Here is a 19569-nt window from a genome sequence, read left to right on the forward strand (position 1 = left end):
AGGAGCTTTGCACATGCTTTGCGAGGATTTTATGTGGCAGCTCATTCTTGAACATAGCACATAGCCAGTTTTTCACAACCCAAAGTTACTCTAGTTAAATTTTTAAGGCAACTTAGCCAAACTTGTCCCATTCACAGCTGCATCCTTCTTAATCTCATCACAAGACCCAGATCTCCCACTAGGAAATGATAATCCACAGTTTAGTGTCTGTATTATGCCTAGCGCGAACACAAGAGACCACATTCATCCCAAAGTAATTCTCTAAATATGAGGGATCTTGTTACAACGGGGATGCACTTGGCCCACCGGGTGTCAGAGAGTGCAATGGACGCACCGCACGGTGCTAAATAAAAGCGAAGAAAACCACTCTCAGGGAAATACTCAAAGACTTAGAAGATTTTAGCTGATCCTGTTTAAGTTATTGTGTCGGTCAGCATTTTCAGTAAGTGCTGTAAGTAGAAGGGATACAGAGCCAGAACTTGATCTCAGGTATTGGCCCTGGCCCAGGTTGCCCGGAGAAGTCATGGATGCTCCATCCCTGGAGGTGTTCCAGGTAAAGTTGGCTGAGGCTTTGAGCAACCTTATCCAGTGGGAGGTGTCCCTGCTCTTGACAAGGGGTGGAACTGGATGGACTTTAAGGTCCCTTCCAATCCAAGCCGTTCTAGGATTCTTACTGGGGCAAATGGAAAAGGAATTTGCCTTCTTGCTCCCCGTTGGATATTTCATAGCCAAGAATCCTGCATATTGACAGCTCTATTCAGACTATTATCACCAGTACATCAGGAATTCTTATACACAATATGCAGGACTTGTCCAGACAAATGTCTAGACCTGCTACACCAGGTTCACTTGACATCGGAGTGAATAGAGCCCCGGGAAAGTCACCCTATCATAACTGACTTTTGTTATAGAATGTGATTTTAAGGAACGTATTTCATTAGTATAAATTATCTTGAAAAGGCACAGAATTTTGCTTCCTGCCCATGTCCTACCCCAATATCTCTGCGCCTCTGCCTGCTTTAGGATAGTATAGAGAAAATCACATGTAATTCTGCTGGAGTCGGGGGTGTTACACCACCGTGAATCACAGCACAGTGATGTCCTTGCTGTCCCGGGTTCTTCAACAAGATTCACAAAAGTTAATTCCATTAGTGTGTGTAGAAATACATCTTTCTCATAATGATATGACTATAAACTTTTGTATTTGAGAATGGTAGCAGAGAGACCCCTTGAAAGCCAGATATTGATAGCTTGCTTTATGTTTAAAGATGTCAACAGAATACAATGGTTCTCAGCATCCCTATTAGTTATCTTTAGTAAGAGAGAAGAAGATTTAAAGTAAGGGAATGAGATTTGCAATGTAACAAGATAAAGTCATCTCCTGCAGCCTAGAGGATTTCTTTAATCTTATTTTTAGAGAAGAGCAGAGGAGCTTTTGCAAAACCGGCTTGTTTGGATTCAGTTTCTATTTTATCTCATCCGTGAAAGTTTAGAGTTGAAGGGGGAAACAGATAAAAGTTTTGAGCAAACTGAGGTGGTTTTACATTGCTCTCATCAACCTTCTTAATCTGGGTTTGGTTTTGTAAAATCAGTCTTAATCCAGTTCTCTCCTTATCCAGCCTACATAAATATGAGGGATTCTTAGAAAAGTTTGAAATTAAGAGACGTTTTTCTAAAAAAAAGTTATATTTTCTTCTAGTTTGCACCTAGAAAATTGTCAATTATTTTTTGCTTTGACAATACTGGCTGTTCACAAGGGTTTGATATTCGTAAGTAGAAATATTTCATCTAGATTTGTTCGGGAGGCAACTTCTCCCAAAATTAACTTTGCCCAAGGAAAGCTTGAGCATTATGTGAGGTCTTCCTTTCCTTTACAGGTTTTTTGAGTATCTCAAACAATCTGAATACTTTTAATTCAAACAAGAGAGGTAATTTTTCAAGATTCAGGAGTGTGTCTCCATTTTGGTTTTCAGGTCTGTGATTTTAATCCTTTCCGTGTCTGGAGTGAACTTAGGTCTCAGTAAGAACAACAAGGAGTTGTGTGGAACAGGGATAAAATGTCTTTATTTTAATCATGTAGGGTACGAGCAGGATATGTACTTTTGACTCTGTTTTTTCCTCTTCCAACGTGATGAAGACCTCAGCTAGGAACATCTTCTTGCATAAGAAATCAGAAATCTCCTCAGAAATATGCAACAGTCCAATCAACAGGGGAAAAAAAAAAAAATCACTCAAGACAGTTCCTGATTACCATTGCGATGGTTCCTCGTGAACATGATTCCAAGCTCCCAGAGCTGTCGAAGAACCACCAAACCTCTACATTTCTCATCAACCATTGCACCAGCTACACAAAACATCAAAGCTGGTACATTTTACCACAGTCATTCACCACGGCTTTTGATCAAGAGAAAAACAACATCTCATTTCCCTTGTGTGTCCCCCCTTCTCTTCAGGGAGAAACAGGTAAATCAACACTCATCTTTCTGAATTGCTTTGCAGTATCTGATTCTTTCAATACTGCCAAATATTTTTGTCTCATCTCCAAAAAGCTTCCAGGGATAAACGTTGAAGTCCTGAAGGACCTCAGGCCTTTCCCTAAAGCCTGAGCATTCCTAGCATTTGTTCCTACATCTCTAAAGCTCCTGCAGGCAAAGATTTACAAGCTCTATCCTCTGCCTGATATTGCTCAACAAGGAGGCTGCGGGAGGAACAAGAAAGAGTGGTTTGAAATGCCAGGAGTGAGAAGATTATGCTTACGTGTACTTCTCCTTGCTATCAAATACAGCATCTTATAGATTTGTCAGTGCTAAGCTGAAACGTACAAGTGGATTCGCATCTACTGGAACTCACTGGTTGACAGTCAGAAGAGGGTGCACTTGGTAAGGTTTGTTTCCTTTATGGTCAGAGGACCTTGAACTGCAGAGTAAGTCTTGTCTTACTTTGAATGTACTTGCGTAGACATACACTTATAATGTAGAGCCCAACATAGCAACGATGACCAAAAAGAACCCTGACTGTGTGCGCCAGCCCCAAAGGGTGTGATCAAATTGGATCTAATCATAGCGATTGAGAAACCGATGAGCTCCAGCCAATATTGCTATAATTTGTAAAGAGGAATAAAACCACAAATAGTGGGAAGAACCATAATTCAACAGTCTGTTTGCTTAACAGGACAGGTTGGATCTTCACACTGAATGCACAGAGTTTAATGTAGAGAGGATACTCGCAGAGAGGCTGCACAGTCCAGTTTGTGGTTCTGCCTTGTTCTCAAAATTACCTGCCTTTAATTCTTCATTAAGCAATTAACTTCCATGACAACTGATTCACCAGAAACTAGTGGTTAAGCAAAAATCTATAGAAACCAGAGCAATGAAGTGATTTCTCAGACCAAGGTTTTGTTTCTGTTGTTCTCCTTCCATACTCGGGATGCTCCCTTGCACCGCGCACAGGGTCTGGGTAACTAGACCGGCTGTGACTCTGCAGCATCACTCATTAAGAGCTCTAAAACCAGAAAGCCCGTGTAAACTGATTCATCTTTTCTCTCTGCTCTGTTGAGCTGCTGTGTTACCGAGAGGAAAATGTGTTTTGATTATCAACAGACTCTATGAGTGTCCAGTATTTTGGTTTGCTTTTTTGTTGCAGCTTAAACTGAAGCAGAGAGAGCCAACCCTCCTACCGCTGTCACACAACCAGACTGACTGCTTTGAAAATGTGTTTAAAAACAAATCCTCAGTGCCTTGGGCGATCTGGACACCGACACCGATGGTTGGGAGAAAAGAAAGAAACTTAGGAGGGAACGTCTCCTCATGCTCACTGCCAGTCCTTGAATTACTGGGAAGGGATTCCTAGAAAAAGGGCCTCCAGTCAAGTCAGTGAATGGAAGAGCTGCCTCCAGAAAAATCAATTCTGTGTGGTAAGAACCCGGTGCCTCTGTTCTGGAGGCTTCTTTGAAGGCGAAAAAAAATCAAATGAAGCTTCAAAACTTCATCTCAGCTCTAAATTGTCGTAAATCTTATTTGTGTTATGAAAGGAAACAATGTAGACTGAATGGGTAATCAATCGGCTGATGTGCCCTGGAAGTCCTACAGCTTCCAAGTACAAGGAAAATCCCTTCCCTTGTCTTCAGAAGGTATTTTCTTTTTCACATTGCTCGGGGTGCTCCCAGTTTTGCACAAAGAGGGGAATATCACATGCTGACACTTGTGGAATCGTTTTCATTTACACATGACTCGATTGCAAAATGAGCCAGTTTTATTTCAAGGGGATAGCCAACACCAGGAGGAAAATGAAAGCGGGGATAAAACCCACACTGACTGCGAATACAATAAATGATACACACGCACACAGAAAAAGGAAATTGAAGAATGGAATCTGACCCTCCTTGAAATGTAAACTGTGTACAGATTTACTTCTAAAAATGAACAGATGTTCCTGAGATTAGGGCAAACTACTGTATGAAACCTCTGCTGGGTCCTTAATATTTTAAATTCCACAGCTCATGGTTTCTTAAAGCCAAAGTTTCAGAACTCTCTACTTTCTAGTAAACCACAGAACAGTCCAAAACTGCTGTATCTCTCCAGTTCCTGATTTTATATTTAGTTCTCAGTGTTATCGGAGATCGCTTACTGGCATGAGACCCAACAATCTGTCATCTTGCTCTGTAACGTTGCATAACATTATTGTTGGCAGTCCTGGAAAGGAGACAAGCGTATTTGATAAATAACACACATTTTTCCTCCAGCAAAATGTGCACAGTTGAATCCTTCGTGAGGCATCAAACACGGTTGCAGTGCACGCATATAGCTAGATTAATTTTTTTAATGTTATCTGCAGTGGAAACTACAGAGGGAAAAAAGAAATGCTGTCCCTTGCCACCTACCTTTTGAATGGCAGCAGGTTGGAAGCTACAGCCTTCAACCCCTTACTGACTCGCTGATAAAGAGGGCTTAGAATACATTTTACCCATTTTATATATGCCCAGTGCCTGAGAGAGGCACTTCAAGGTAAATTCTACATCTGCCGTTCAGTTCTCAAGTACCCACTCAGGGACATGAAAGTACTCGATGAATTTTAGTTTTTAAAGGGATGTATTTCCAAATAGAGCATTATTATAGTACCTTTCAACTACAACGTCTGTGCGAAAAGGTTTCAATTAGTAAAATACACGTTACGCTGATGTGTCAAGGGACTTGGGGTGCCTGCACCTCTGTGTTTGTTCAGTGCCTGGTGATAAAGCAGTAAGTAATACTTCTATATAAGTGTATAACACTTTAGTTTTGGGGCCCTCGCTACAAGGGGGACATTGAGGTGCTGGAGTGTCTCCAGAGAAGGGAACAGAGCCGGGGAAGGGGCTGGACAACAAGTCTGATGAGAGGTGGCTGAGGGACCTGGGGTTGTTTAGGCTGGAGAAAAGGAGGCTGAGGGGAGACCTTATCATTGTCTACAGGTGCCGGAAGGGAGGTTGTAGTGCGGTGGGTGCTGGTCTCTCCTCCAAAGTAACAAGCTGTTGGACAAGAGCAAAAGGTCTCAAGTTGCGCCGGAGGGGGTTCAGATTACACATCAGAAAAAATGTCTTCACCGAAAGGGTTCTCAGGCCCTGACAGAGGCTGCCCAGGGCAGTGGCTGAATCCCCACCCCTGGAGGTATTTAAAAGACAGGAAGACGAAGTGCTCAGAGATATGGTTTAGTAGAGGACAGGTATGGTTGGACTTGATGGCCTCAAAGATCTTTTCTAACCAAAAGATTCTATGATTCTATATGTTTCCAGTGATCAGAAAAGTCTTAGCCTCTCGAGTTCACACACTCTCCGCGCATTATGAAAATGCTACATTTTGGCATAACTGGAGATGTAGGACATATGCATCCTGTCTTATGCCATAATGTGAAACGAATATTTTCAAAAGTATCAGCAGCAGCAGAACATATTGGGCCAATCCTCACAACAGCCCTGTCTTCAGACAACGGCAAAATTCGGTTAGCTCTTTACAGTTTCCGCCCTTGGCATCGTTCAGAGCAGTATAGAACACATGCTCATCCAGAGGTGTGTACATAAATATAAATATACATATGCATCATACATATTTTTATACACACATGCATACAATAGAGGAGCCATAATTTTTTTTCGGTGACTTGGCTCACTCTTAAAAATCACTCTTTTAATTGAATGACACAAGTCAGTTTGGGAGCTATCAAATGCAATTTAGAAATTTCCATACACCTCAGATGTGTAGTCCTGTCTCCAAAGAAAACATGCCTGGGAAATGTGTTTGTAATATGCGTGCAACAACGCTGGCTGCTGTTGTGGTGGCTAATGAAGAGATAAGCCATGAAACACAATGCTCCATGGACTTCCGCAAAAATTAAACTGTGAATCTGTGATGAGTGCAGAGGAGGCAAAAGAGATGCTTCTTCATGCCTATAGTGAACTGACTTTTTAAGTAATGCTTTTTGTCTTTCTACACTAGCTGATTTTTGAGGAGTAACTGAGTCTTACATTGTATTTACAAAACTGTTGACTATGGCTGTTGTTTTTATATACAGTTTGACAAGTTGATCCTGTGATTAAAGAATGCAGTTTTATGGATGATAGAAGTATTTACTAATTTATATAGCTAAATAATGTCACTTCCGTATATATTTGTGTCTGAATAAGATCTTTAGCTAGAATAATTACACTGAAGCTGAAAACTGGGTGACCTGTAATATGTAGAATTAATAGAGCTACACGTGTGAGCCAAAGGCCACAAAAGTATCTTCGAAACGCTTAAATTACTTCAAGGGCACTTGGATCAGGCCAGGAATGGATGGATAGAATTTCATCTCAAATTATTTTAGAGATGCTTTCTTACCCCTCCTCGTCTTTCTCTCCTAGAAGTCTTTGAGATCAGTGGTTAGTTAAAAAAACAGAGCCAGAAAATGATGAGCAGAAGGGTGTTTGGGGCATTTAGAAAACAAAACATTGGTCTGAGACACACATAAGAGCAAAGAGCACCTGTGCACATCAGTCCTACAGGGCAGGTACCTAATGAAGATTATATTGTGTTGCTAATTTACTTTAAAGCTTCTTGTCTATTTATAACCTCAAAGTACTTCCATTATGAAAATGTGAGGCACCGCACTTTAATTACCTTTTTATGTGCATTACACATGCAGTGCAAAATGATGTCATTGCTTGATTGTTCTTATTAGACTTCGACAAATATACGTATGTATATGGTATTATACGTAAATCTAACAGGCAAAACAATTGACATTAGAACCTTTATTTTCATTCACGTATGAATCCAATGCAAAGGTGGTGCCAACACTGGTTATTGTCTCACAATTTGATTTACATTCTCCACGCCTGGTAGAGACAAGTAGGGGCAAAATGGCTGATGTTTGCAAATGCCCGAAAGGCTAATAAAGATCACCCTGCTCCCAGCATGCTCTCTGCTGTCAGAAACCAGCAATTAACTTAATAGGGTTCCTGAAACGAGGTAGATCCAGGAGATGTGGCATGTGTTGACATTCTCCGGCTGATCTAAACAACCTCCCATCACTGAGTAGCCAGATATATTTGCGATTTGAATTATTTAGGAGCTTGTTATGTGAATTATAAAGCAGCACTTTGCAGTATTAAGTCTAATATTTTATGATCTTCAATTGATTAGGTAGGATTTCGGGATTACCTATAAAGGTTAGGATAAAACAATACAGATTCTGACAATTTGTGCGCAGGGCTGGAGTTCCAAGCTGTTATGCAGCAAAAATGGGAAAAATAAGTCTTTTTTTTCTTAGCTTTTCTTCTAAAACCACTCGCCTACTTTACTTTTGTCACACAAAGTAGCAGAAAAAGTTTGTCTTCAGATGTCCAAGGGTAATAAGGGAAGCAATTTCGAGCAGCATCAATATTTTTGTGAGTTTTAGCAGGTATTTGCACAGGGAGATGTTTATGTGAGGAAGACAACGGCAAAGCCTTTCACGTGGCAAGGACTGAGGAAGAGGGAAGGGCAAAACACATTGGATTTGCATAGGAAGAAACCATCAGGCCTGAGACAGAGACAAATGAAAGTTGTGGATGATAAATAAGATGATGTGGAAGAAAGCATAAAAGCAAGAGGGAAAGAAACACAGAGGGAGAAGAGACAAAGGAGTAAATGTAAGGACAAGGTGCAGATGTTCTGCTTATTTCTTCTTTCCCACTTTTTCACTGGTTCTGTGCCACTGGTCATCACTTCTAACAAAAGATGTGAGATTATTGGGTCACTATAAACATAATTAACAGCTTTAATGCTTCTGCCACTGCAGGGAAGAACAAGAAATCTCTTGTATTTTCTGACTGGCCTTTTAGTGGAGCATAGGAGTTAATCCAATCAGGCCTTCAGATGGTACATACACCCCACTGAAACCCAGACTTGTATCTAAGAGGTGAGGCCAAATCAAGTGGTGCTTTCTTGGACCTTGTTACAGTCACCACTTTGACAAACGTTATCCAGTGGGAGGTGTCCCTACCCATGGCAAGGGGATTGGAACTGGATGATCTTCAACATCCCTTCCAACTCAAACCATTCTATGATTCTATGACCATCACACCGTATTTATCTCAAGATTACAGGAGACTCTATGTCCCTCCAGGAATGTGGCTTTCAGGTATGAGCTGCTGGGTCCCAGCTAAGTCTAATGAGTGGAAGCTGGGTAATAAAACATATTATCTGGCACAGCCAGATAAATTTATTTCTGATTGATTTCTATCTGTCAGGCCGAACATTGAATAAATATGGCAAAGGAATAAAGCTGAGGAGAGCTGTACACAGCTGAGGAAATTGGTGCCATGGCTGCAGGATGAACACAGACATTCCTTGGAGTTACGCAGACAACTTTCTGTCAGACCAATGCAGACCCTGTAAGTCCTGCAAACAAATCTGACTTCTTTACCCCAAGACAGATTCAGCATCATTCTTGCACCTACAACCCACTGAAGTCAACCTTCAGTCAAATTCTTCTTTGAAACCTGGGAAGAGACTCATATCATGCTCCACAATCAACACAGGGTAAGCAGCCCAGCCAAGCAGTTATACTGCTTTTAATCTCACCAAAAAAATCACTGGTTTGCATTTACATTGGCTGTGTGGTGTGCCAGGCAGGGCACTCAGGGTTGATCCCATGGATCCTTACAACATGGTTGGACTCGATGATCCAGTGGGTCCTTTCCAACCTGGTGATTCTATGATCATGATAGGAATCGCTGGATTCGATAATCCAAGAGGTCTTTCCCAATCTGGTGATTCTACGATTCTATGATCCTATGATCATGCTGGTGGCAGCTGCCCCACTCCCACCGAGTAGCTGAATTGTCTTTAAATTACATATGTCGAGACTTTCCTGTTATTATTTATTACAGGTTAAAACGTAATTTATATTAGATATTAGGAAGAAATTTGTTACTGTGAGGGTGGGGAGGCCCTGGCCCAGGGTGCCCAGAGCAGTGGTGGCTGCCCCATCCCTGGAGGGGTTCCAGGCCAGGTTGGATGGGGCTTGGAGCCCCTGATCCAGTGGGAGGTGTCCCTGTCCATGGCAGGGGGTGGCACTGGATGGGCTTTGAGGTCCCTTCCAGCCCAAACCATTCCACAATTCTATGATTTTATTCTAAAACCAGAAGGGTGGTGGGGACAACCTCTGTCCACGTTGGAGTGTGGTGATCATGTAGGAGGCCAATCCCCAGCTCCACCCGCACTGATTCCCAGCCAGCTGGAAGCCACGCACACATCACCTCGCCTTGCCTCACCGCTGGAAGAGGGAACGACCAGAGCCTCTTCCGGCTCTTGTTTTCCTTTACACACCAAAACGCATCCATCCTATAATTTCTAAAGAACGCAATTGTAAATGTCAGCGTCTTATCTTTGCTCAGCAAACAGTTTACTAAATGCAGCTCGTCATGTTTATGGAGTGCGCTAATCTCGTTGCCAGCAACGGGGAGCTGAGGCACGTTGAATCTGGGAGCGGTGGCATCGTATAAGGGAGGGTAAAATGAGGCAGAATAGTATAGAACTACATTAACTTATAGCCCTCACGGCGTTACAACCAGCAGCCTTAGATTAACGTGATGTAAATTATTACACGCTGCCCCTATGCATGGGGTTTTATGAACTATTATTTACTTTTCCCTGCTCCCCACTGTCCTGAATGCAGTTATTGACAAGTAACAAGGTATGGATTGTTATTGCTTTTCTTGTCATAAATCCCTGCAGACGTTTACTTAGCAGGAATTAAATCACAATCATGTGTCATTTATTTTGCATAAAATGAGACATAAGTAGTCTTAATCATATAGCTGTAGAAAGAACAACCACACCACTGTTTTCTATATTTGAACAATAATTCTATATTTAAACTTAAATATTATAATTAGCAGCTTTGTTTGCCTTGCTTAGAAGTAAGATAGGTAAGATTGACACCTCACTTTTGACACCAGACATTAGATTTAATAAGCATAATTTTCATTTATTTGAGTCTAGACTGATGTTTTTTATCAATGTATTTATTGTAGAAAGCAAATGTACATAAAGAAAGTTGGCATATTTATGAAGAAAGCTGAAATGACTTTTATGTGTTGCTTTGTCCAACTGATAAAATACCTACTGGCAAGAAAATACCTATAACAAGAGCGGAATCACACCAAACTGTAATTGACATGTGATTTTAAAACATGCTCAAAGTAATAATATACTATCTCCTAAGTAAAGATTCTTCTGTTCGGTCTTTATCCATTTCCAAGAATCTTTTTGTCATGTAAATTTGCATTGATTAGTTTTTAATTTGAGTTTCTAAAAATGTGCTCTGAATACTTAATTCCTGCAAAAGTACATTTTCTTTTTTTTTTTCCGCTGGTATTAATAACAATAATTGCGGTCCACAAATGGGGAGCCTTGATGGATTGTTTTTAATATATATAAACTTCAGCTGCTCCCATGATCTTTAGGTTCATTGAAAGCCTTATTTTAGTTACCTATGCAAGTAAACTGAAATTTCAAAATAAAAAGGAACAAAGCTATTTGAACCCCAATCCTGCTCTGCTTACACAAGTAAAACTGTCAAAAATTGCACTGTGACACACGAGTAAATGAGCGTTTTGTCAGACATGCAATCTGTGAGCGCAAATTCAGTGCAGATCTGCTGATGGAAAGCCTTTCATTGGCGCTTGGAACCACCTCTGGCCAAGGAAGGATCAGGCTCTGCGTAGAAAATGGTATTTTCTAAGATTCAGGGGCCAAAAAAATTGATATGGAGCAACTCTTCCCGCAATAAAAGTGAACTTGAAAGCAAGGTTCACCTTGTACTGGGTTCTCGCAGTGTGACAATGCCCTCGCTGCAATTCTACGCGTCGCCAGAGCCTAAAACTGCCGCATCAACCGCCAGGAGATGAACACAAACATAAGGGGCGGCCGAGCAAAAGGTTCAGCTGCAACCAAAATCACCGACAGCAAAGCATCTTTCCAAACCTAACACTAAATCTGAGGAGGGAAACGCAAACAAGAGGTGAGGGGCGATAAAATAAATAAAAAGCAGTAAGTTTTAAGACATAACAAGGAGGCAAAACAAGGTGAAATGAATTAACATTTAGCTGAGTATAGAAATAGAAGCATTTTATGCAAAGTTGAGGGGTTTCTGCAGAAATACCTTAAAAACACAGCTTTTTTTATATATATTTTTTTTTTTCTGTTGAAGAAATTAAAAGATGGCTCACAAAGAATATTAAGTTTTGATTTTTTTTTTTAAAATCAAGTTAGACAATTAATTTCCTCTTTCTGGACATCCAAAATCTGATGTATTTTTATAAAATTACATTCACAACCATATTTTTTATTGTTCGTGTGTTACTTTTGAAGCAAGCTCTTTATTTCTTTCCTCCTTTAAAGCAAAAATCATATCAAATATTACAGCGCAGGCATAAAAACAAATCAAGTTTGAAATAATCTAAAGATTAAACTTTATTTCTCTGCGCTGATTGTACTATTTGAACAATAATATTTTCAAAAAAGAACTTATTCATCTGCCGGATGAAAGAAAGTACCTGATACGTATTTTTATTCAAATATTACTCCCATGGAATATTGGCAACATTTTATATTTCAGCCTAAGCTACAAATTCCTTCAGAACAAATCAAACGTCTTTAAAGAATATTTCTGTTTGAAAAGGAATTAAGCTTTCCTGAAAGAATTTTAAAGGTTGTGATATTCGCCGTCTGATAAAGCAGCACCTTTAATGAAATTCTAATTAGCAATTTCATGCACTTTGCTATTAGTCATATCAGATTAGTGCACATTTTCACAGGCTTCCTTTAATTAAGTGCACTTATTCCAAGTTTCAAACACTTTCTTTCTAAGATGAAAACTGTGCTGAAATGTTATTTAGTAAACAGCAGACGTGTGAAAGTAAAGGTGCGCGTCCGTGCACTGATGGACGTATTTAAACTGTCCGCGTTTCTGGTTGCTGCCAGTTGCTTTATAGGCTTTGTTTTCTGCTGTTTGCACGCATTTTGCACACGCTTTTAAAAGACACCAAGAGATAAAGTCCAATTTTCAAATGGCTCCAAAGCTGTTCAAAAGTTTTTAGTGGTTTTTAGCGGTTGACTCGCCCACACAATTCAAATTCAGGCAATAAAGGCAAAATTTGTATTTAAAAATTGAATTACTAGCCTGAATTAACCGCTTTTGCTTTCCCGGATGTTACCTTCCGTGGCATCAGTTTGCACTATCGCATTCACATCCTTGGTGTAAATTCTGCACGTGGACCTGGGATTTTACCCACTCAAATCAGCAAAATCCCTGTATGCCTTAGTGGGAATAGGTTAGGCCTTATCTCTCGTGTAAGGATATTGCATTGCAAAGGCAAATACCTTAAAAATACTGTACATAACGCTCATCTCTCGGCAAGCTGATTAACTTATGGTCAGCATTGTAAAAGGTGAGAGATTACAAACACTGCATTAATTCACTGTACACCTTGTTTTGCACGATAGGAGCAACACAGGGAGTGATTTAACATACATAATGATAAGCAAGCCTATTATGTCCGGGTAGATAAAGGATATAACACATTTCCTCCTGTTTCCACAACGCACAGCTATAAAAACACCAATGCGATCATTTTTCACTTTTCCCATCTTTTTTTTTCTTTTTTTTATGAAGATAGATGAATGTTTTCTCATTCTGCGGAGCAGAACGGTTTGGTTTGGTTTGGTTTTAAACGTTCCTTGCCAGGTACCACTCCTGAGGTCTGTCATGTTCCAGGGTTTGCATTTTATTGCGTTAGCTAATTGCGTGTGTTTTTAAACACATGTTCTCTTGCTGATGTCATTCATTTAGACTGTAGCATTTCTGACGTTTTTAGGTAGTCCCCCAGGCCTTGTAGCCCTCTTAGCAGGGTCCTTTCAGTGAGGGGTGTTTGCTTTATGATTACTGACTGACATCTCAATAACTTGGAACACATTGAGCAGTGCACGTCTAGCGAGCAGCTTTTTTAAATGCAGGGTCCACTTTGTCAAGTCATGTGCGAGCCATAATTTAGGCTAATAATTACCAGACATGAATGTTATGAAACATTGATGTCTACACTTCCCTCCCTCCCCCCAAAAAAAAAAAATACTGAATTTTAATACATTCAGAAAAGGTTTTCCTAAGGCCAAGATAAGCCCCCCAAAAAGCTCATATGGAAGCACTTTAAAAGTGATAAATGATTTGGAATCTACACTGTCTACTGATGTACGTCTCAGGAAAGAAAATTAGAGCTAACAGGTGTTAGATAGGGAATGGGGAAGCATTTTAATAGAATTGTCAAAATGTTGGTCCCAGATGCTGACATTAATGCATGCAACAAGGAATGTATTGCTGCGCTGCCATTAAATGATTATTTGTTTAAATTTCACGTCGATGGCAGGAAATCCTAACTTTGTCCACTACTTCTCTGTACAGGCCGCCCCTCCTGTGCTTTCCTCTATGATTTGCATCAAAGTGTAGTGGTTATATGGCTCACATCTGCATGCTTTAAATAATCCATGCCTGTCAAATTCCATTTTTTCCTCTCAGATCAGAACCATCATAACCCCTTCTCCACCAGCCTTGAAGTCGCTACAAATATATTTGTACATTCAGGGGGAAATCATTTAAATACTGGGAGTTAAGGGATAATTAATCTGTGAAGTATTTTGTTACTTCAGATATATTTACTGAGTAATCTGCGTGAACTTGTAATTATTATGTATTTGTAAAGTATTTTCCATGTAATCGCAAAGTAGTTACATGGTCCTAGGAAGTAAATTATAATGATACCGGGGGGAAGAGGTACAAGGAGGGGAGCTCGGCTGCCTACGTTAAAAAGCTTTTCCAGAAATCTTTGGAATTCTCTTCAGTGAGGTAGTCTGAGAAGGCAGAAAAAGCACGTCCTTTAGAGATTACTAGAATTTCTGCCAACAAAAGAGATCCAGTATCCGTGTACGGTTCAGCTGGGTGAAGGAGGAGTGCAGATAGTGACATATTTTTTTTCTCTCTCTCTCTCTCTCTTGTTTTAACAGTAAATCATTAATTTAAAACTTGCCGTTATTTTGCAGGGCAATCGCTGTAGTTTACAGACTGCTGAAAGCTCGGCATCCATTCATGCTTCAAAGACAAAAGGGAGATTTCTCTTTCTAATCTTTGCAGAAGCCTAAATAGGATGTAGCCTGTAGTCAGCCCATCTCCGGCTGTAATCTTGTCAGAGCTCGGCACACACGCACAGGCGCGCTCACACACACACGGCGGTACAGGCGCAGCATTAATAAAGCCGTTTCTCCAGCATGACGGAAAGCAAGCTGTGCCATTAGTGCCGTTACAAAATACTTGGGAGGCAATAAACAGATATTAGGACAAATGGACTGATTAGAAAGGAGCGCTATGGTGCGTCACATCTGAAATGCGGAAAAGCCTTGGATATGCAGTCACAGGGGAAAACCTCTTGTGCTTGAAGAGCAGGTTTGGTTCGCCCATAACTGGCATCTTATCTCTCTGTAGAGCCCATGGTTAAAAGCCAATGCTTTTTTTGGAAGCTTTTCCTTACAGATGAGATAGAAAACCAACGCCTGCCTAACCACTCATATACATTAACGGTCCCACAGAGCTTTCCAAAAGAGGAAAATATTAACCCAGGCACCACAATAATATTCTGCTTGCTTATAACCCCCATAGAATTTAAATTCAATCTGGTGCTACGTTATTTTTTACTTCCTGACCCAAATTGGTGGGGGGGTGTGTAGCTCTGAGCTGTTAAGCAGATCATCGCTCGGTTCCAGAGGTAGATCCAGCTCTCTGGTGCCTTGGAAGATGTTTTGTAGCCTGTGTTTCAGTGAGCCTCTCCTGGAAAATGTGTCATATGTAAAACCATTGGCTGAACACAACACAGCATCCACAGGGCCATTTTTGCTATACACACGCATCCTTAGTTTCCTATGTTTCTCGTTGCCAGAGACCACAGATGGAGAAAGGCTCTCAAATCCCTCTGTTGGTAAAAAGGCGAAAGTGCTCCAGAAAGATTTTCCTCTCCTTTTCCTCTCCCTTAGACAGTGCCCAGCATATGTGCAAGAGCGAATTGCATTCCTCTGTGTGTCAGAGATGGGAAATGCACTCTCATTTTACAAGCGAGCAGCTGGGAGCTGAAGAGACACATGCCCCCTTGGTTCCCATCCTGTCCAGATTTTCCTGGGAGAGCCCTGGTGCCCAGAGGATCATCACCCTACAGAGCTGCTCCATCACGGAGAGGGCTCCCCGCAGCCCCTGCCTGCTCTGAAAATCAGCAGAGCCAAAGCAGATGCTGACAGTGATCCATGAAACAAAGCAGACAGCTCGCTGGCAGCTGTGAAAACGTCACCCCAGACTCACCGGAGTGGCGAGCGGGGCTCCGTGGTCAGGGATGGCATGGTGGGGGTATTCCTGTGGCAAACGCTCTGGGGCAGCTAAATGAAAGATGCTGGAAGCCAAAGTTACTGGAAGAGAAGACTATCTGAATTGCTTTCTGCACCTCTTCCTATTGCAGCATCCCCTGAGCCTGTCATTCCCTCCTTTTTCTTGTAGACAGTCCTGAGCGCCTGAAAACAAAGAAGTTCATGAAAGCCATGTGAGGATGGGGGCTTGGTGTACCCACACTTCAAGGGAGAGGATGGAAGCCGATTCAGTTATAGTCAAGTAAACTCATGCCATGCTTGAACCAGCCCTCTACTCTCACTAACCACCTGGCAGAGGGTTCCTTGTACAATTGCAGGCACACACGCCACATTCCAGCTCTGCACTTGCCTTTGTGCTGTGCCGGTGTCGCCTAGAGGGCTGAACCAAACAGAAGGCGTTCACGAGCCACTCCATGCGTCTGCAAGGATGGCGATAGAGTCCCATTGGTGAGGAGTTCTGCTAAAAGAAAATGGCCTAAAGCATCTTGTCATCATTCCTTCAGAAAGCAGCGTGCTCCTTCCCAACCCGTGGTCCCAACCAGGTAGAGGTGTCTGCTTGCCGTCACATTATTGTGCGGAATAAAACGAGCTGGTACATTTTATTTCAGTATCATTAGCGCAGGTGACTGCTACGGTTTTAGAAACTATTTTTTTTCCATGTTATTTTTCCTTCCTCTTTATCATGAAAGTGTAGCTATTGGTATAATTCCTGTTAACTAGAAATAAGCCCAGACGGAGATCAGATTTCAGACCCCTCAAGCCCATTGATGTGAAGTTCCACAGTCAGCCCATTGTAGGAGGACATTAGGAGTCTGTATCTTCTGTCCAAGTCCCTGGGGTTTTGTTCAGATCCATTGATAAATTAACTCAAGTGGGTATTTATTTTCAGTGGTTTACTCACCTCTGCTGTCACAGTCCCCCTACCCAGCCAAGGCCTAAATAACAAATTCTCTGTTAAATGAACAGTTAAATATCAAAGATGAGGCCATCTGGGAATCTTGTCTAAGAAACAATAATTCAAGTTGGAATGGATCAGAGGAGGGTTGCAAAATGATTCCCTGGAACAGAGCATGTCTTGACACAGAAGATGGAAATTTTCTTACTTGCCCAACTTTGGAAAAAACTAGGTTGAGGTTATATGACTGCTCTCTGGAGTACTGAAGGATGAGCTCCACAACAACGTTTAAAGTTGAAGACAGTAGTATAAAAGTAGTCATAAATAAGAAGAGGCCTAGAATTGGAAGGTAAATAGCAAGGCTCTGTTGCAGTCTCCCAATTATTGGTTGCAAAGAAACACAGTCGCTTTCAACATTGATGTTTAATGCACTGGGAGGCAATGGAACACTTGATCCCCAGTACGCAGTGTGTGCTTTCCTGTAGGCAGTGATTTACAAAGGCCGTATAGAAGAAAACAGCGGAGAAATTGGTGTGATGAGTACCCTGAGGTCCTGTGTGGCCAGGGTTGAGGCAGACATCTCCGCTCACATCTCTCCCCTGAGCTGGTGTGGAGCACACGGTGTGATTTATTTCCCCATTCTTGCAGCACGGCAGAATCCCCCTCTCAGCCCTTTCTGGTAGGATGACAGAGAGAGGAATCATCGTGTCTCTGAAAGAACAGCCTCATTGGGGCTGGGCAGGATAATCATGCTGGAGAACTGCAAGATTATACTGTTTAAGAAGTAGAGGAAGCCTTATTTTCATTTCTGCTCCAGAACTAATTCCGAACATTGGAAATTTGCCTCAGACATAAAGGGAGAGAGAGGAATGAGTACGCGAGGAGTAGAAAATTCAAACATTTTGATTAGTTCATCACATTTGTTAGAATTTTGACCTTTTCTCTTTTTAATTTGAATGCATAATACACAGTGGATGAAATAAAATGTCTCTTAGAAAATCAAAATGCTTCTGAGCCCAAAAGACTTTCTAGGAATGCTCCAATCTGATATTTCACAGTGGCTGCGTAAATCACTTCTGTGAAGCTTTTACATTTGAAGGAAACAGCCTACTGTGACAGAAAAAAATGTTACCTTGGACCGTCTTCCCCCACAGCAAGCTCTGACAGGAGTGTGTTCCTACACGGGTGGTCCTTGCCCCTGGGCACCAGCGTGGGTGATACTGGTTGGACCCCGATCACACCCCACACCTCCCAGACCGTGGCTGTTATCAAGGAAGCACAATTATTTAGTGCCCTCTCGCATTGTACTGGGGCCCATTTCAAAATTCCCTGCTGAATTAAAACAAAAAAATAAGGAGAGGGGAAGACAAATTCCCCGCAGCTCAGGTTGCACTGACCATCCACGGAGCATCACTGTCCAGGTGAAACACTACATCTTCCCATGATTAACCCTACAGCTCTGACATTCAGATTAAAGCTTATAGAGAGAGTCGTCAGCAGATTTAAGAGCAGAAGGAGCATCAGGAGTTAAGCTCCACTACCTCCAGTGGGACTGGGGAGCACGCAGACCAGCTCCATTTAGTTGGTTGACCCACCAGTGATAACCCCATAGGCTGTCAAAGGCTGCTTGACCCTCCGTTAGTAGGCAGCAATGGCACGAGCTCGGGTTCAAAAGGCATTTTTACCATAGTTAACGGCCTTGGTAGCGAATTTGTTGTTAATTAGAGCCCATCTGATGCAATAATCCCCATAGCTGTAGATGGGGTCAACTGGGAGCGTTTCTGAGGGTCTGTCCTTCCCTGTGAATTGCTGAGGTGTGGGGGATTTATTCACAGGGAAAGCCAAACGCTTTTGGATGAGAGAAAGAAAAGGTGATTAAGTATGGTTAGACATCCTTCTGCAGACAGGCAGATCATCAGCGGAAACTCCTTGACCTTCGGGGCCATGAGAATACATCAGAAGTGTCTCGGCTTGTGTGGGAGAGGACAGGGACCTGGGGCAGACCTCCAGCTGATGCGAAAGGAGCTCTTGCTGTTTACATCAGCTGAGGAACACTCCCCTTGTCCCTCTCGTGTAGCACCACTGCTGCTCCTTGCAATGATCTGAACAATCTTTCTCACAGCAACTCTCTTTTCTACCAACGTAGAAGCCTGCCCTGACCCCAAGATCATTCCTGCACCAGCAGCAGAACCTCCACCTGCTCAGCCGAGGAACACGCAGGTGAATTTTAGATAAAAGAAGGATTTCACCCAAAAAATATTTCTTGCTTAAAGCAGATGTTCTCCCCACAACGCTGCCACTTACCCAACACATTAATGCTTTTCATTAAACACAAATAACATATTTTCTGTCGACAAGAGCCTACGCTCTTTGTGCCATTCATCGTTATGCATACCTAATATATTTTGCAAACCCTCACTTCTCCCCCTTTCTGCCTTTGGAGGCATTTCTGAAATCAAATACAAATATTACACCCCTGTTTACTTTTAGACGTGTATTTTTTTTTCAAAGCAAATGCATTTTGTGTTTTAAGTAAGATACCACCACGTATTTATGGGAGTTTAATAAGTTCTTCCATTAATAACATAGACAAACTAATTTACCAGAACGTGTCTGTTTTAAACTTTGGGAACAAAGAGTGGGAGTATGAAAATCAATCTTTCCTTTGTACTTGAGCCACTGACCCATTAAAGCTTTGAAGATCATTTCTTTAAGAAA

Source organism: Cuculus canorus, chromosome 7 (assembly GCF_017976375.1).
Source record: "Cuculus canorus isolate bCucCan1 chromosome 7, bCucCan1.pri, whole genome shotgun sequence".
In the NCBI taxonomy this organism is placed as follows: Eukaryota; Metazoa; Chordata; class Aves; order Cuculiformes; family Cuculidae; genus Cuculus; species Cuculus canorus.